Here is an 18247-nt window from a genome sequence, read left to right on the forward strand (position 1 = left end):
CTTCATTCATTCTCATGGATTCAAGTTGTCCTCTTAGACTGTCTACTTTTTCTCTTTGAACATGTTCATCACCACCATACACAGATGTAAGTTTATTCCACATAGCTTTGGCATCATTACAACCTTCTAGATCATTAAACTCTGAGTCAGTCAATGCTGATGTTATTTCAATCATTTCTTGAATATGTTCTTGCTTTTCCTTTATTTCTTCCATTGTCATAGGGTAGGTGCTAGGTGCAGTGTAATCATTCTCCAGACAATATGTTGCATATTCTCCAATTCCTGATAAGTGCAACTCCATCCTTTTCTACCATGTGGTGAAACTTGACTTGTTCAACTTTGGTGCATCCCTTTTAAACATCTTTAGATCTTGCCTCAAGTTCCTTTAAACTTTTCTTTTGGAGTTCTAGCTCTGATACTAATTGTTAGTTAGATGAGAGGGCGGGGGGGCGTGAATCAGATAAACTCACAATACAAAATATTCATCAGATTCAACCTCGGTAGAACTTACTTGATATGCAACTATGATTGTAAATCATTCAAACTCATAAACTGATAAACTTGAAACAACAGAACACATTTAAGACCAGATTTAACGTGGAAACCCAAATAGGGAAAAACCACTATGGGATTTCAAACCCACAAAGAAAATATACTCTTCTAGAGTATGCTCGATTAAAAGCCAATCTTGTTAAAGATTACATAAACACATTGCTAGATGTGACCCGATCAAGGGATTTCCCTCAGATTTATCAGAATCTTGCACTTTGTTAGAAGTGACCTTGTCAAAGGATTTCAAACACTCATTCAGAATGTTACCTTGCTAGAGGATTTACAAATAAGACTGTTAGGTCCACTCGGTTAAGAGATTTCCTGTCACTTACAAAAATAAATAACAATAATAAAATATATCTGCAACTTCACATCTGAAATGTTAAAGCAGACTCTATGTGCTCAAAATAATCTTGTCAAAAGACTTATCTTCCTCTTTGCTAGGCTTCTCAATCTGTTCTTCAATCAGATCTTCAATCTTCTATACTCGGTAATCACCTCTGCAGTATCACTGCTCTTCTATTTGCCCGCATACTTTGTTCATCAACTTTTCTTTATTTATAAGCAATTACTAACTGCTTAATCTCCTTAATCACATTTCCCATGATTAATCTTAGCCATCAGATCTTCAAACTTGACTAGGTTCATTGAATCCTTCGAACTGAAAAATGTTTTATCTTGCCTTGAAACTTGTATTCCTTCCTTGGTACTTGTGCTCGGTTATGACCGTTCAATCTGTGCTGTAGATCCAACTCTTTAATTTTCATTGCCGTTGATCCTTAACAAACTTCTTGCACAACATTCCAATCTTCTATAAATCTCCAGCTCATTGGCATCCTTAATTTAATAATGTATTTATTCATCCAATGCATTCTATTACTACTCGGTTGATACTCGGTAAATACTGAACTTTACTTAGTAACTTCTTTCTTCTTTAACCGACATTGATAACCTTGGTATTTACCGACTAGCTCCTTGCTCGGTAAAATAGAATAGTATCAAACTTTTACTCATTCTATTGCATGAAATCTTTTCTCCTTCTTATTCAGTCTTCGAATACACATATATAGAATATCAAAATATCATAATCTCATCACTGTCTAACTCGGTAATAGTTGCCCATTGAATAACTTATTACTCCCCTTCATTTTCACATTCTTTATGTGTCACTTACCAACATCTTTATACTCATCAAAACATACTCTTTAAGATATGGAAACATCATACTGAATCAGAAAATCAATTGCTTGACATCAATGACAAAATAATATTATTAAGACAGTAATCATCCTTTATCAATTATATCATCAATCTCCAACAACCTTCTCAATATCATCATACCAATAAACTTAATATAATGCCAACATGACCATGATGCTGATTCCATACCATTCTCACCATTTTGAGCATGTTAGGCGATACTGGCGACCTGCCGTGTATGGCCCACTAGTAAGTGGCTCGAATCCCTATTTTTTTTGGATCAATTTTGGTGATGTTTTATCATATTTTCCAAATTTTTGGGTCAATTTTTCACGGTTTAGCGTGTAGGAGTAGGAATTTAGCATATACAAAAGAAACTTTAGCACATAGAAATCCTAGCTTAGGTTGTTAGTGCATAAGATGGGTAGAATAGCGCGTAGGTGCAAATTAGAGCATACGAAATTAACTGTAGTGCGCTAGATGTGACAATTAGCGCATAGACTAGTTTAACGCATACGAGAAACAGGGTAGCACATTGGAGTTATGATTTAGTGCATAGTATTTTTTTAGCACATTGGGAATATTTAATAGCACGTTTGAGGAATAAGGTAGCGCATGTGTGGTAGTTTAGCACATTGGAGGTCTGATGTAGCACGTGAGATAGAAAAGTTGGAAAAATTTGTTTTTAGAGATGAGTTGTGATTGAGGTAGGTTGTGAGCGATTTGATAGCTCATTTAGATGTTGATATGGGTTTGACGGAGTCATTTTGTCTGATATGGGTCATTGGATCAAATTGTTTGATATGTTGTGTGGGTATGGTGCACTGATATGGGTTGCTGTTTATGAATCATTGATATGGGGCACTGATATGGGTCACTGTTTGTTGCATTGAAATGTTTTACTGATATGGATCACTGATATGTGGTGTTGATTTTGTTTCACTGATATGAATCTCTGATTTGGATTAGTGATATGATTCTGATATGGATCAATGCTATGATGCTGATATGGATCACTGATAAGTGGCTTTGATTCCATTTCATTGATATGAATCTCTATTATGGATTACTGATATGATGCTGATATGGATCACTGATATGTGGCTTTGATTCTGTTTCACTAATATGAATCTCTGATATGCATTATTAATATGAGGCTGATATGGATCACTGATATGTGGCTCTGATTCTGTTTCACTGATATGAATCTCTGATATGGATTACTAATATGATGCTGATATAGATCACTGATATGAATCTTTGATATGGAGCACTAGTATGATGTTCAGATTTTGATTCACTGATATGAATCTCTGATATGGATTACTGATTGTTCGTTAGTTGATACTTGTGATGTAAGATTGGCTGTTGATATGCTTCTGATTTATCATGATATGATGTGGTTGATATGAAATTTACTGCTGATATGTTTCTGATTTATCATGATATGATACTGTTGATATGATTTACAATTTGAGTTGATTTGTTTTGATAAAATTGATTGAAGCGAGAACTGACAGTGGATGTGTTTGTGATTTGCACGTAGATCTCGGTGTTTTACAGTCTCGGGAGAGATTCCCGAAGCCATGGACACTCATCCCACGGTTGACAGATGCCGACTGAGATATGATTGAGAGATGTGGATTATTATCTCTACTAGAAATACCCCGATATATCATTAACTGGGGTCTGTTGACAACACTAGCAGAGAGGTGGCACAGTGATACAAACACCTTTCATTTGGCGACCGAGGAGATGATGGTGACACTTGAGGATTGTTACCGGATCTTGCAAATTATTGTGGTTAGGGATTTGTTGCCATATGAGAAGATAGAGGAGGGTGGCACAAAGGCTCTCTGATGGGTGTTATAGGATGACCACATTAGTGGTTATGAGATCCCTTGACATGAGTTTTTGGAGTTGGGTTATGCACCTCTGCCTTCAGTATTAACATTTTTCATCGGTGGTTTCCTTTGTCCTGACTGTAGGTTGAAGGGACTGGCTGTAGGATGGGGTTTTGTCTTGAAGGACATGGTTGCGTAGGGACACAGGTTTGCATGGGGGTCTTGCATGTTGGCCCGCCTATACAGGGAGCTCCACTAAGTAGTGTATCTGGGATACACTAGTTTATCAGATGGTGTGATATTATTACAGGTGTGGGCATGGGAGCACATACCAATGATGTGACCACTTGCTAATAGAGATAGACTAGTTGACCAGGCATATGCTTACAGGTACACAGGTATAGCTATCCAACATAAGCTAGGAAAACTAGAGCATTGGTGCAAGGCCTTGGATGATATAGACACAATCTTTTGGAGACCGTATATGGATTGTGAGGTGTGGGCCGAGGATGGGCTAGAGATGCCCTATGTCTACATGTTGAGATTTTTGATTGGGCATATGCCCTTCCTCATTGAGAGGTTTTTGCATAGTCGCACCCACAAATAGTATGGGAGACAACATGGTATTCCACAGGGATCCTATTTGTACACTCATCAGCGGCTAGATGTGCCCGAGTGGGGACCTACCATAGATAGTGCTACAACACTGGTGGAGTCTATGATCCTGGTAGGGAAAATATGGGACTACAGAGCTGGGGTAGTGGATGCTGGGATGACAAAGGAGTTTTTGATTTACTTCATTGCACATGAAGTGGCTCGTATATCTGTTCCAGTGGAGCCATTGCTAGCATTTGACGATGATGAGGAGGAGCAACCATAGAAGTGAGGTGGTCAGAGGCAGAGAGAGGAGGATGAGGGAGATGATGGGGGTGACAGAGGAGATGGTGGAGGTGATGGGGGTGATGGTGGAGGTTGCAGAGGTGGTAGGGGTGGTCTCGTGCTTGGTGTGAGTGGCGGTGTGGGGAGAAGTGTAGTGCTTGTTGCAGTGGGAGGCATGGAGGGTGGTGCAGAGGGTGATGGATGACCTACACAAAGGAGGAGATTCGACGTTCTACCTCCACCAGTTCCTTAGATAGGGACATGTGAAGTGAGGACCACGACGTAGGTACCTATGCAGATTAGGGTGCTGACACATCAACAAGATGCCCATATTAGGGCCCTACAGGTCTCTATACAATAGTTGCAGGCATAGGTGCTAGTGCAACAATGACAGATTGCACAACTATAGACAAAGAGGGATACAACGGTGGAGCGATAGGGACAAGTATAGGCCCTTGATGACAGGTTAAACAAAGTTGTTGTAGGCACACCACTCTATGATACACTGAGGGAGATACAATACTCAAACAAGGAGGCCAAGTACTACTGATGTTTATATAAGGATATGGTCCCTCGAGAGCATAGAGCTTCTAGTTATGCTGCAGTTGCATCCAACCGATCCAGACGTAGTCATTCAAAGACAAAGAGAAGAGGGGTGATAGGACCAAAATGACGTGATCCATCTAGTGGGGATCCAGGAGCAGGGACATCCGTGACAAGATCCTCTGCCTTAGGGGATAGTCACACCTGAGAGCTTGATTTTGTGACATGGATCATTGTTATTGTATTGATAGACATGATTCTCACTTGTATATTTTGACATCATTGTGAGATTTATATGATATATGGCATTGATTCTATTTGATCCGCATGTGATGTGTTATTTATGAAGATTGATTTATGATGTGCATGACTTGATATGATGATGTTATGATGCTCTTGATTTGATTCTATAATGTTGATTTTAGATGTATTGATCACATGATGATGCAAATGTATGTTTCGTGATGGTATTTTGGATATGCATGTGTTGATAATGTGATGATGCATGGATGTTATTGATATGTATGTGTAGACACCTAAAATTGTCATGTCTAATTAAATAAATATTTTATTTATTTAATTACTTTAGCCTAATTCTTCTATTAATTAAATAAATCTTTATTTATTTAATTAATTCATTTATCCTCTTCTAGCCTTATTTCTCATTTAAATAAATACATTTATTTATTTAAATTATCATTTCCCTAAATTAAATAAATATCTTATTTATTTAATTGATCCCACTTCTTCTATTAATTAAAAAAATCTTTATTTATTTAATTAATTCATTAGCTTTTTCTACCTATGACACATGTCATTCATCTCTTAATTCATATACTACCTACCCTCTCATTATTTTCTTATTTTCTCTACCTACCCTCTAATCTTAGCCGACCATTTATCTTTTACACCTCTCAATCTTATCCCTCCATTTCATATAGTGTCTTCTATATAAGGAGATGCTTCCTTCATTATCAAACCCTAACTGACTAACTACTTGATCAATTGACTATACTACGCCTTTGCACTTTCATATGCGATCCTACTTGCAACCACATTTCCGTTCTTTGTTGAGCTCATGTGCACATAAAATCTGAGAGAAAATATATCAAGCAATATCAATGGAGATAGGAAGAATGGAGATTCAAACCCTATTGGACATGTGATGGTATAATCTTTGTGATTTCATTTGATTTGCATTGTCTTAGGTAATCTTCATATGTTATGGTGGATCTTTGTTGTTGTTTGGCTAGGGTTTTGTGGTTGAATTCATTTAGTGTTTCATCATTGTTGTAATCCATTTTCACCGTATACATTTTGGCACGCCCAGGGGGACTCTTGTCCCTTTTGCATTTAACATCTTTTGTTACAGATTTTGTTTTGAAGTTGCAGATCAGACATTTCTGACAACATTTTGATATTTCACGTCTGCGGACTTTCAGATCGCATTTTTGATTTTCTGCTGCGTCTGTGACATCTGGAACCACGTCTGCGTCTTTGACAATTTTTTTTTTTTTTTTGTAGATTTCGGGAAACGCGTTTGTATTCCATAGTCACATCTGTGAAGTCTTTAGGCATGTCTGCATTAGGAAAATGCGTCTGCATTCAGGAGCCGTGTTTGTATCAAATTTAGGTGCATCTATGTGTTCTAGCAGCGTTTGTGTCTATGACAATTGCGTTTGTGTTCGGTTGTTACGTTTTTGGTTTCATTTTTTTGTCATTCGGATTTCAGATCTGGTTTATTTGGAGCTAACATTTTTTAGATCTAGCTAACGAAATTAGTGCAGCTTGTCTTGAAAGCAAAATCATTTTGTTGAAGGCCCCTATTTTCACTAAGTCTTTTGGATCTAAAATTTACCTAACTTGTGTGCTTGCAAGAAGGGGTGATCATTTGAAACAATCCAAACTACTAACAAATCTTTGTTGCAGGACCTTGACAAGGATTTTCTTTTGATCTTTATTGTGTGCCTTGTTTTCATAGATTATCAAACACTTTAATTGGTGCACTAAAATTGAATCATTGTCTTTTGTGTCTTGAGCAATAGGCTCTTTTTGTTTAATCTTTAGAGGGCCTGTCTCCCCGTTGGTCATTAGGGCTACTAGTGAGGAGAGAACGACCCAAGTGGTAGCAAAAGAAAAGCCATCTTCTTCCAAACCACTATAAATAACTATATCCATGGTAAAAACTATGGATAACGCGTGCTGATTAGTTCATACCGATACTATGTCTCCCCATAAATCCGTTTGATCAAATTTATTTGATCAGTTGTAGGGTGTAACCCCTACCAGCTGGGAGCCTTCTGTATTTACAGAGCTGAAAGTGCCACATGTATGGCCACACGAGCGGATGCCCTTACTAGCACCTTTTTGTTTTAGAAGCCAAAATCCTTCTAGTTGTTGGGGCAGGAGGTTGGACCTCTGGTAGCGGCCCACACACATACGGTTCTTAGTAGAGATACAAAGTTCACCACGAGGAGTTTTCATGGGGACTGATGCTTGGCTGCCCCAAGAAGTGAGTGCCGAGGGTGGAGCCAGTGGAGTCAAGCATCTAAGTATCCACTTTGAATAGTGTAGCCTCAGAGGAAACTCCATGTGGGATCAACAACTGTTGTCTTGGCCAGCCATAAGAATTGTGCTTGACTTATTTTGAACATTCAAACATTCAAGACCAAACATCAAAACATTGTGTCTTTTGTGTCTTCAATTGTATGCAAAACAATTTTTCATCAAACAACACACTTTTCTTTGAGTCATTTTTGAGTCTAAATACTTGCAAACATTGAGTCCTCATCAACATTGTATCCTCTTGTCACGAAAAACAGTCAAACATTCAGATTTGGTCACAACAAGAAACCTTACAGATTGGAAAAATTGCACAAAGTTTGTAGAAACGCGTCTGTGTCTGACAGACCCATGTCTGTGTCATCTAAACGCGTCTGTGAAGGGTAGAAACACATCTGTGTCTTTTGAGCAACATTGCAACATCTCAAAAATGTGTCTGTGTCAGACGGAACCACGTCTGTGTCATTTAAACGTGTCTATTTCTAATAGAATAGCGTCTGTGTCCTTTAAGCGCGTCTGTGAAGTATACAGGCACATCTGTGTTCAGGATTGAAAACTTTCATAATTCAGCAAACAAGAACAGTCAGTTTCAGACTTATTGAGCTTCCTAGGTTATCTCTCTGGGGTTTCATCTAGCATTCAACCTATCTTTGGGTCTCACAAAGTCCATGATTGCTTTACACCTTACATTACATTCACATTTGTCTAAACTTGAGTCAAAAGGTCACTTGCTTGTCCTCATCATACTTTGTCAACAGACTACATACAACAACATTTTGCTAAGTGGTCCCTCATCAAGGTCTATCACCTTTGGGTCTCATTTGGTCTTACTTAGAGTCAAGGTCAACTTACCTCATCAAGAGAAACTATCCTCTCTTTGGAAGTCACACCTACTCTACTACATACATACTTGGTCTTACACTTTGGACATTGCAAATAAACTTCAGATTCATTTACATTCCATCCAAACTCTTGGTCTTCCATACTCTTTTCATTTTCATCTAGTCTCACACATCTTGGTCAATACCTAGTTCATGGTTGAAACCCATTTCCAAAAATCTAGGAGAGAAGCTAAAGAGGCTCAAGAGTCCTCAAACATGAATTCTTGTGAGTATGACAATGATATCTTTTTCAATTCTGATCATACTACATTACCTGACATGGATTCCTATAGAAACATTCCAAATGTTGAGAACATGGACACTACAAACAACAATGATACACACAATGACAATATGGACAACTTCTCCATACATTCAGCAGAAGTGGAAGACACCATTATGAATTCCCATTTCAATCGATTGGTTGAGGAAATAATGAGGAGAGATAGACAATACTTTCTACAAGTGATGGCACAAAGTGGAGCCAAGATCCCTCATGATTTTGACATGTCTCAAATAATGGAAAATCGACCTTTGCAACAACCTCACCTCAACATGGATCAAAGGAGGCCTAATAGTGAAGGCAATAGAGGACCACATATGGTGCCTGAATCACCATCATATTTGTTTCAAAAACCTGAGGTCCCATACACACAGGGTTAAGCATATGATACTCACCTTCGCAGACCATTATGGAAGTCTTATGCAGAAAAATATGCCAAGGCTAAGGAACCACCAAAGCAATTGGATATTCAAAGGCATGCTCAAAATTTGGACACTAGGAAACCCCACGTCAAATTTGGGGGCAACACACTAGAACAAACTCATGACATGCCTATAGAGTATGGTATACATGGACAAAACAAATATTCCGTTCCTCATCATGACTCTATACCAAGTGGTCCATATACGCAGCATCACTATAGACCTCCTCAATATGAACATGTGTATGATCAATATCATCCATATATGCAACATGCTCCTCCTCCAATTGGTGCCTCAAGCATGGGGTATGGTCCAAGAAGTCGGTCTCCACCTAAGAACAATTTGGAACAACAAATTTGGGACTTACAAAAGAAAATGGAGGACATAAATACACCAAAGGCAACATACACAATGAGAGACATACATCCCTATTCAATTGACAAGAGCATTCCAATGCCTCCTTTTCCTACACATTTTGTGATGCCTAAGTTTGATAAGTATAGAGGAAAAGGAAATCCTAAGGCACATATAAGACAATTTTTCACAGCTTGCATTGAGGTAGCAGCATAAGAGACATATTTGATGAGATTATTCCCACAAAGCTTAGGTGATCAAGCTATGGAATGGTTCTCCCAACTTCCACCTGGTATTAAGTCATGGGGTGAATTAGCAGAGGCATTTATCCAACATTTCTCATACAACATAGAGACAAACATATTAGTCACTACTTTGTGCAACACCAAGCAAAAAGATGGAGAGTCTTTTTCATCATTTTTACAAAGATAGAGGAATTTAGCCAGCAGATGCTCTTGTGAAATTCCACAGAAACAAATGGTAGATATGTTCACCCAGAATGTTAACAAAGATATTGGTTATGACCTAAGAAAATCTTGTTTGTCCACCTTCAAGAATGTCATTGAAAAAGGCTTAGCAACAGAGAAGGTCCTAATTGAGCAAGGAGTCATTAAGATATTCAAGGAAAACAAAGATGAATTTAAAGGAAAAGATAAGCCAAGATTTTGGAACAAAAACAAGAACACAGTCAATGATGGTGTTGTTGATGCCAATACGATGTGACCCAAAATTGTTTTTCGGGATGAAGCTCTACAAACAATCAGGTGAATACTCAAACAACTTCAAAGTCATGAAGGAAGTACACCCCATTGGGAGAACCACTTGAGTCAGTTTTCAAGAAGGTACTGGCAAACAAAGTAATCATAGTTCCAGATTTTCCTCCATATGAACCAAAGGTCAAACCAAATTGGTGGAACGATGATAAGTATTGCGAATTTCATAAAAGCAAGGGACATAAAATAGGAAATTGCCATCGACTGAAGAACATCATACAAGATCTCATTGATAGAGGTGACATTGAGATTGAAGGACACTCATCCAACCAAGAACATGAGATGTTTAAGGAACCATTCCCAAAACATGACAAGGGAAAAGCTATAGCCACAGATGACCAAACCATCTATACAAGAGCATCTTATAACTATGATTCAACTATCAATCACATTTCAATGGACAATTATGTCTCTACCATTATCATCAAGGACAAAACACCTGACAATTCTACTCGAAGACCCAAGATTGTCCTAAATGGCATTGGATCTTCTTCCGAACCTACCTTTGAATGTAATGTTACAACTCATCGAGGTAAATTCACTTTGCAAGGTGCTCTAGCTAAAAACACCACTTCCTCATCAACCAAGCCTGAGTATGACCTTGAAGAACAGTTAGGGAAGACACCCGCACTTATCTCAATCCTTGAGCTGTTACGCATATCCCCCACACATAAAGCCATTCTTGACAAAATCTTAAGAGACACTTCTATCCCTACTGATCTGAATGTGGACCATTTTCAAGCCATGGTGGGATACCTTTCCATTCCACACTCCCTTACATTCACAGAAGTCAATGATGCCTCCGTAAGTCAGCCACATAATGCACCTTTACACATTGAAGCCTTCATACACAAACATCGAATAAAACAAGTCCTGATAGATGGAGGAGTAGGCCTAAACATTTGTACATTGAGCACTATTAAACAATTGGGATATTTTGATAAAGCTGTGAATTCTACAAAAAATATTACCATCAAGGCATATGATGACGAGGAGCGTTCATCCAAGGGCACAATCACCTTACCTCTCAGAGTTGGGCCAGTTACAAAGGATGTGGTTTGTCAAGTCCTAGACCTAGATCTCACATACAATATATTACTAGGGCGTCCTTGGATTCATGAAATGAGGGCAGTCCCATCTACATATCACCAATGTATTAAGTTTCCTCACAATGGAGTTGAAATAATAGTTAATGGAGATCTTAATCCATTCATATACTACAATAACTTGAGACCGAAAATTGAAACGATCATTCCCAGTAATCACGAAGTTGTTCCTTGTTCTGCATACATTGATCCCGAATCATTAAAACCTTCAACCTCAAAACAAGGTGAGCTTAAAGTCAAATTCGAGGACAAGGGCATGGATGAATACACTTTGAATCAAACCATGTACTTACAACAAGTCATGAGTTCACCAAAATAATATGGAAGACCACATCCTAATAAGCAGGTATCTATCATTATACTCAAATGGGACCCTATTATCTTTCAAAGATGGGGTGAACTGGAAGAGGAAGACTTATACAAAATGCTTTACAAAGACCCTGAAAATGATACACAAGATCACATCAGCATACCATGTGAAAAGTATGGCAAAGGGTTCAATATCCTACAAAAATTTGGGTATGATGGCAAAAGCCCTCTTGGCTTAAGAAAGGAAGGCATCATTGAACCTTTACAACTTGAATTGACATTCAGAAAGGAATGCTCGAAGGGACTTGGTTTCGTGACTTCCAAGGTCCACACTCAAAGGACAGAAGAAGCATTACAAATCAAAGCTACCAAAATTCAACAAGAAAATTGCTATTCCACAGACTCCAACGAATGGGAATGGGGTTCAGACAAATCCGCCAGTGACTACGAGCTCACCGAGACATTCAGAGAGCCAGATGAACCCACAGAAAAAGAGGAATTTTATGAAAAATTCAAAGTCAATCAAGAAACAACCCTAGAGGATCCCATACAGTCCTTGCCTCTAGGTCCTAGGTTAAAATCACATAGAATGAGAACACCTGTCTCAGAATGCGCTACTAGTGATGATAATTTGGATTCATTCACGATCAAGATTGATGAGGAGAGTGCCAATGATGACCTTGATAACTACCTCGACATACCTGAATATAACTACATCTTCACTCTTAGCCCTGCTAACTTCGAAGACATCAAAGGCCTTCCCCTTGTTCACCACCAACTTATTGACTGGGACCATGAAGGACCTGCACAGTTTGACACATTCCAAAATGATGAAGCTTTTATTGACTATCTTGGCATATGAGATGATCTTCCCCCTGGGGACCATAAAGCGGGATACACTATAGAAATCTATAGCATGGCATATTTTGGTGAGGGTGTCGGGCCTTCTAGTTGCAAAAATGTAAAAATAAAAGCAAATCAAGGGTCTTATGACGAAAACCACATTGTGGCATTGTCTGACCCCAAAAAAGTAAAAAGAAAGAACATATCTGAGGGCAAAAACCTCTCTAAGGCACCCAAAGATGGAAGGCTCGACATTCTCCCATCATCATATGAGGAAAAGTCATCCATGTTGGTAGAGGAGACTATCAAAACAAACATTGGCATAGAAGAAGTTCCATACAACTTATTCCTGGCTCAATCTTTGACAAACTCAGAAAGGTCAAAATTCATAAGTTTCTTCACAGAACGACAAATCAACTTTGCATGGTCATACGCTGATATGCCTAGATTGGATCCGGATTTGGTAATGCATCATTTGACAGTTAAACTGGGGGCAAAACCAGTGAAACAAAAATTAAGAAAGATGCATCCACAAGTAGCATTATTAGTCAAAGTAGAGCTTGAGAAATTATTGGATGTTGGATTCATATGCCCAATTGATTATCCCAAATGGATCTCCAACTTAGTGCCTGTGAGTAAACCAGATCGTAGTATCAGAATATGTACAGATTTCAGAGACATCAACAAAGCTTGTCCTAAGGACGATTTTCCATTACCAAATATTGACTTGATTGTCGATCTCACATCAGGTCATGCGATGTTGTCTTTGATGGATGGATTCTTTGGTTACAATCAAATAAAAATTGCATCCGGAGACCAACACAAAACAACATTCACTTGTCCGTGGGGAACTTTCTGCTGGAATGTTATGCCCTTTGGGCTAAAAAATGCAGGTGCTACGCATCAAAGGGCCATGACTACTATCTTTCATGATCTCATGCACGTAACTGTGGAAGATTATGTTGACAACCTCTTGGGTAAATCAATAGATAGAGAAACAGATTTGGACATACTTTCAGTCATCTTTGATCAGTTGGAAAAGTATAAAGTAAGATTAAACCCCAAGAAATGTGTCTTTGGAGTAACCTCCGGGAAGCTCTTGGGATTCATTGTATCAAAAAGAAGAATCAAAGCCGATCTAGCAAAAGTCAAGGCCATCCTAGGGATGCAACCACCAAGAGATATCAGTCAACTTTGATCTTTGCAAGGGAGACTCTAGTCCATACGAAGATTCATAGCACAACTTGCAGATAAGTGTAATCCCTTTCAGCACTTGCTACATAAAAACATTAAATTCAAATGGGATGATAATTGTCAACAAGCTTTCCAAACACTCAAAGATTATCTTCTGAATCCACCAGTTTTGATGCCACCAGTTCTAGGTCAACCTTTATTCCTATACATATCAGCTACTTCAATAGCATTGGGGGAACTCTTAGCACAACAAGTCACTGAGGGCAAAGAAAAGGTAGTATACTATATTAGTTTCACATTGGTGGGATATGAGCTAAACTACACACCAATTGAGCGTGCATGTCTCGCTGTGGTCTTTGCTTCGCAGAAATTATGACATTACATGCTAACTTATAAGACTAAGTTGGTTGCAAGGATCGATCCATTGAAATACCTTCTCAATAAAGCAACACTTACTGGGCGACTAGCCAAATGGGTGATGCTCCTGAGTGAATTCGACATCGAGTATGTGGACAGAAAAGCAATAAAAGGACAAGCTATCATAGATCAGTTAGCAGATGCTCCCATGTTAGATGATGTTCCTCTAATTTCAGAATTTCTAGATGAATCCATTTTAATAGTGTCACATGCAAAGCCTTGGCAACTATACTTTGATGGCTCATACACACAGCATGGGGCAGGAGCTGGTATCCTCTTTATAACTCCTCAAGGGGATTCTATACCAAAATCATATCGATTATCATTTCCCTACACTAATAACATAGCGGAATATGAGGCATTAACAACTAGATTATGGATTGCAGTTCAATGGAAGATCCAGGAACTTCGTGTTTTTGGGACTCTCAACTTGTAATTCATCAGGCAAATAATGACTGCCAAACAAAGGACGAGAAATTAATGCCTTAAAAAATAATGGTGGATGACTTGAAACAACAGTTCATGAAGATAGACTTTGAGCAGATACCAAGAGAGTAGAATCGAGCTGTGGATGCCATGGCTACAATTGCTTCACTAATTGATCTACCATTGAATGAGACCCGCTATGAGTTCTTGGTGGATAACCTTTTGGTTCCCTCATATGAAATCACTCCTACTGAGATGATATGTGTTGTTGGTCCTGAGTCCTAGTTATACGGTTCCATTTTCAAATACCTTCATGACAATATCCTACCTCCTGACCTATCCAATAACCAATGCCGCACTTTCATTCGCCAATCTTCTCGATACATCATTTTAGCCGATATCCTATACTGTCGAGGTCTAAATGACACTCTTCTTAGATGTTTAGAAAGTGATGAAGCTCAGATTGCGTTACGTGAAGTACATGAAGGGATATGTGGTCCACATTCTAGTGGTCCTACCTTAGCCAAAAAACTCATCAAGACTGGATATTACTGGCCCAATATGGAAAAAGATTCATATCAGTTTTTCAAGAAATGTAAGTAGTGTCAACTTCATGGAGACCTCATCCATGCGCCAACACAAGAACTTCAACCAATTGCGACTCCTTGGCTCTTTTGTCAGTGGGGACTCGATCTCATAGGCAAGATTCACCCTCCATCTTCCAACAGTCATAAATCCATCATCACTGCCACAGAGTATTTCACAAAATGGATCGAAGCCGTACCTCTCACACAAGTCACTAGAAAAAAAATTGCTACATTCATTCTCAACTATATCATTTGTCGATACGGTATTCCTATTTCCATCATCATTGATAACGGGTGTCCCTTCAAAAATCAGGATGTTCGTGAACTCTGTGACCGCTTCCATATTACCCCCAAGGTAACGGTCAAGCTGAGGCGTCTAATAAAACAATCCTAGAAAGGCGAGGATGGGGTATCATCACCTATTTTTCTTTTGCTGTCTATGGATTGTCTCTTAGTAATGCTATGACTTGTCCAAGGATATGAGGACACTGAGAGTCTAGTATGAACTGGGGCATTCCTTGTTTGTGACTGCCTTATCTCCATGCAAATGGGTACAATGACTTTCTGGGTCGAACATATGCCTTGATTGTCATAACCTAGTTGCCATAATAAAGCTCAATGATGATAAAGCACAAGAAGCTCTTTCACTTTCATATATTCTATCTTCCATCCGCCTTTCTTGATTGAGTTCCATCGTCCTTCTTGAGTCCGTGTAGCCTGCTATCACATGACTGAGTATAATGACACACCAAAAATATTTGCATTTCATGTAGTTACACCTGCATTACCACATATTAAACATTTCATACATACATATAGATATCACAATTACATCACATCCTGCACACAACACATGTTAGCACATTCTACACTCTCATCATATTTATCTGCATTTCATACATTTGCATTTGCATAACATTTTAAAAACACAAAAGAACAAAAAAACATTGCATTGCATAATATACATATTTGCATCCATATCATAAGCATCACATAGAAACATAACCATCACATAGAAGCATACATTATGAAACATAAGCATCACATAGGTACACATGCATATAGCTGCCACAAAGATGAATCATCTCATATATATATAATCAACAGTGTCATGATACAATGATGTCAAAATCATATGGCTACAATCACCCGAAGGTGTCTACATCATCATACAAAAATGGTACAAAACTGATACATAGGGAGCCCTCTATGGCTATGATGAACTCCCTCCCTTGGAGCCACCTGGCCTCGACAAAGTCTGAGCCCTAGAAGGACCCACCCCAGGATCATCTCTCCTGCCCCCTCTATCTGGTGGTGGTGGAGGACCCATAACCCCACCACTGGATGCTTGTCTCCTCTGACTTCCTCCTATGGCCATCGCTGTCCGTGATGGTCTGCAGAAGCTCCTCACCCGTTGCTCTGGTGGCACTGCCCCGTAGTATAGGTCTCACGAATAACCTATCTCCTCCCCTGCCCGCAGAACACAGGTGTATTCGACCCTTGTGTCCTCTACTGCCTGCCTCCCAGCCCTCACTACTATCTCAACCTCAGTATAGCATTGGATAACCTGATCTTGCTCTCAGTTTTTATCCCTTAGCTGTCTCTTGAGCCTAGCTGTCTCCCTCTCCAGGTCCTGGATCTCATATGCTTGTCCCTAGCAGATCTCCCTTAGCTCAAACAACTCATCCTCCTCCTCCTCAGCCCCCTGTGCCTCTGCCTATGGCTCCCCCTATACTGGTGGCTATGCCTATGCCTGTACCTGCCTCTGTCCCTATCCCTGCACCTATCTAGGACCCTGTGCTGCTGGCACCTGTAGTGGCAATCCACCGTGACCCCTCACCACTCGAGCCTGTCTCTCCTCTCCACCCTCTCTTTGTGGAACCACTCTCCTATCTCCAACTGCACCCCACCTCCTCCGTCGGCCTATCCCCCCACCATCTCCATCATCATCCCCATCGCCACTGCCATCTCCATCTATCGGCTTCCCTAGGTCTGTCAATCGTGGAAAGGGATGCTCAACCCAATATGCAGTGTACTCTGTATCCATGCCTGCATCCTCAATGTTTGGCCACATATCCCATGGCATAGGAACCATCTCTACCAGCTGCATCACGACCTGATCATATGACAACAGTAGCCCAAAGTGTGCCTAGTCTCTCACTGTCCATGCATACATCCTAAAACCCCGTGGCATCCGCTGGATCCTGCCAAACTGCTTGCATACCCTGTCAACCAGCTGTCTCTCCAATACATAGGGCATCCACCCAATCAGATATCTGCTCTGAAAAGTATAGGGTAGATCCACTGCATCATCCTCCCACTGCTCACACTCACGATACGACCTCCATATCACAGTGTCGATCTCATCCAGGACTCGATGCCAATGCTCCAACCTACCAATCCATGGTTGTGATGTAATCATATCGTACAAATGCACAAAGCTACGTCCATGACCCCTACCCCTAAAATGTATCAGTTGGGTAATCGACAGATGCTCATATGCCCACACCTGCAACAAGGTAACTCCACAGCCCAATCCTACGGATCCATGATAAACAAATTGATGAAGCTTATAATACAAGTGTGCCAGCATGCACGGTACCCAGGCATATTTGGTATGCTGTGTAACCAGTGTCTCCAAGGTGCTCCCCTAGCCTACAGCCAACCCTCGTGTCGCCTTGTCTGGACACAAGAACCCACTGATCACTCCTCCTAGTACTGCTGGTAGTACCAGTTTTGTTGCTGTCATCGTGTCCCATGCCACATGTCCAGCCCTCATCTCTAGTCCTACATCTTGAAACACTCCTCTCAATGCATCCCTGTCTCCATCTCGATCGTAAGTAACTAACTCCCCATCGATCGATATCCTCAATATCCTATACACATCCTCTAAGGTGACTATCATCTCACCCATCGGCAAATGAAAATTGCAAGTCTTTGAGTGCCATCTCTCAGCCAACATAGTTAGCAACCCCATGTTCACTCGAAACTCAGGCACATAGAAATTATGTCGCAGGTCCATAGCCTGAACAATTTCTCTCTCCTCTACTATTAGCTCTACTCGCAAACTCT

Source organism: Cryptomeria japonica, chromosome 4 (assembly GCF_030272615.1).
Source record: "Cryptomeria japonica chromosome 4, Sugi_1.0, whole genome shotgun sequence".
NCBI classification, from domain to species: Eukaryota; Viridiplantae; Streptophyta; class Pinopsida; order Cupressales; family Cupressaceae; genus Cryptomeria; species Cryptomeria japonica.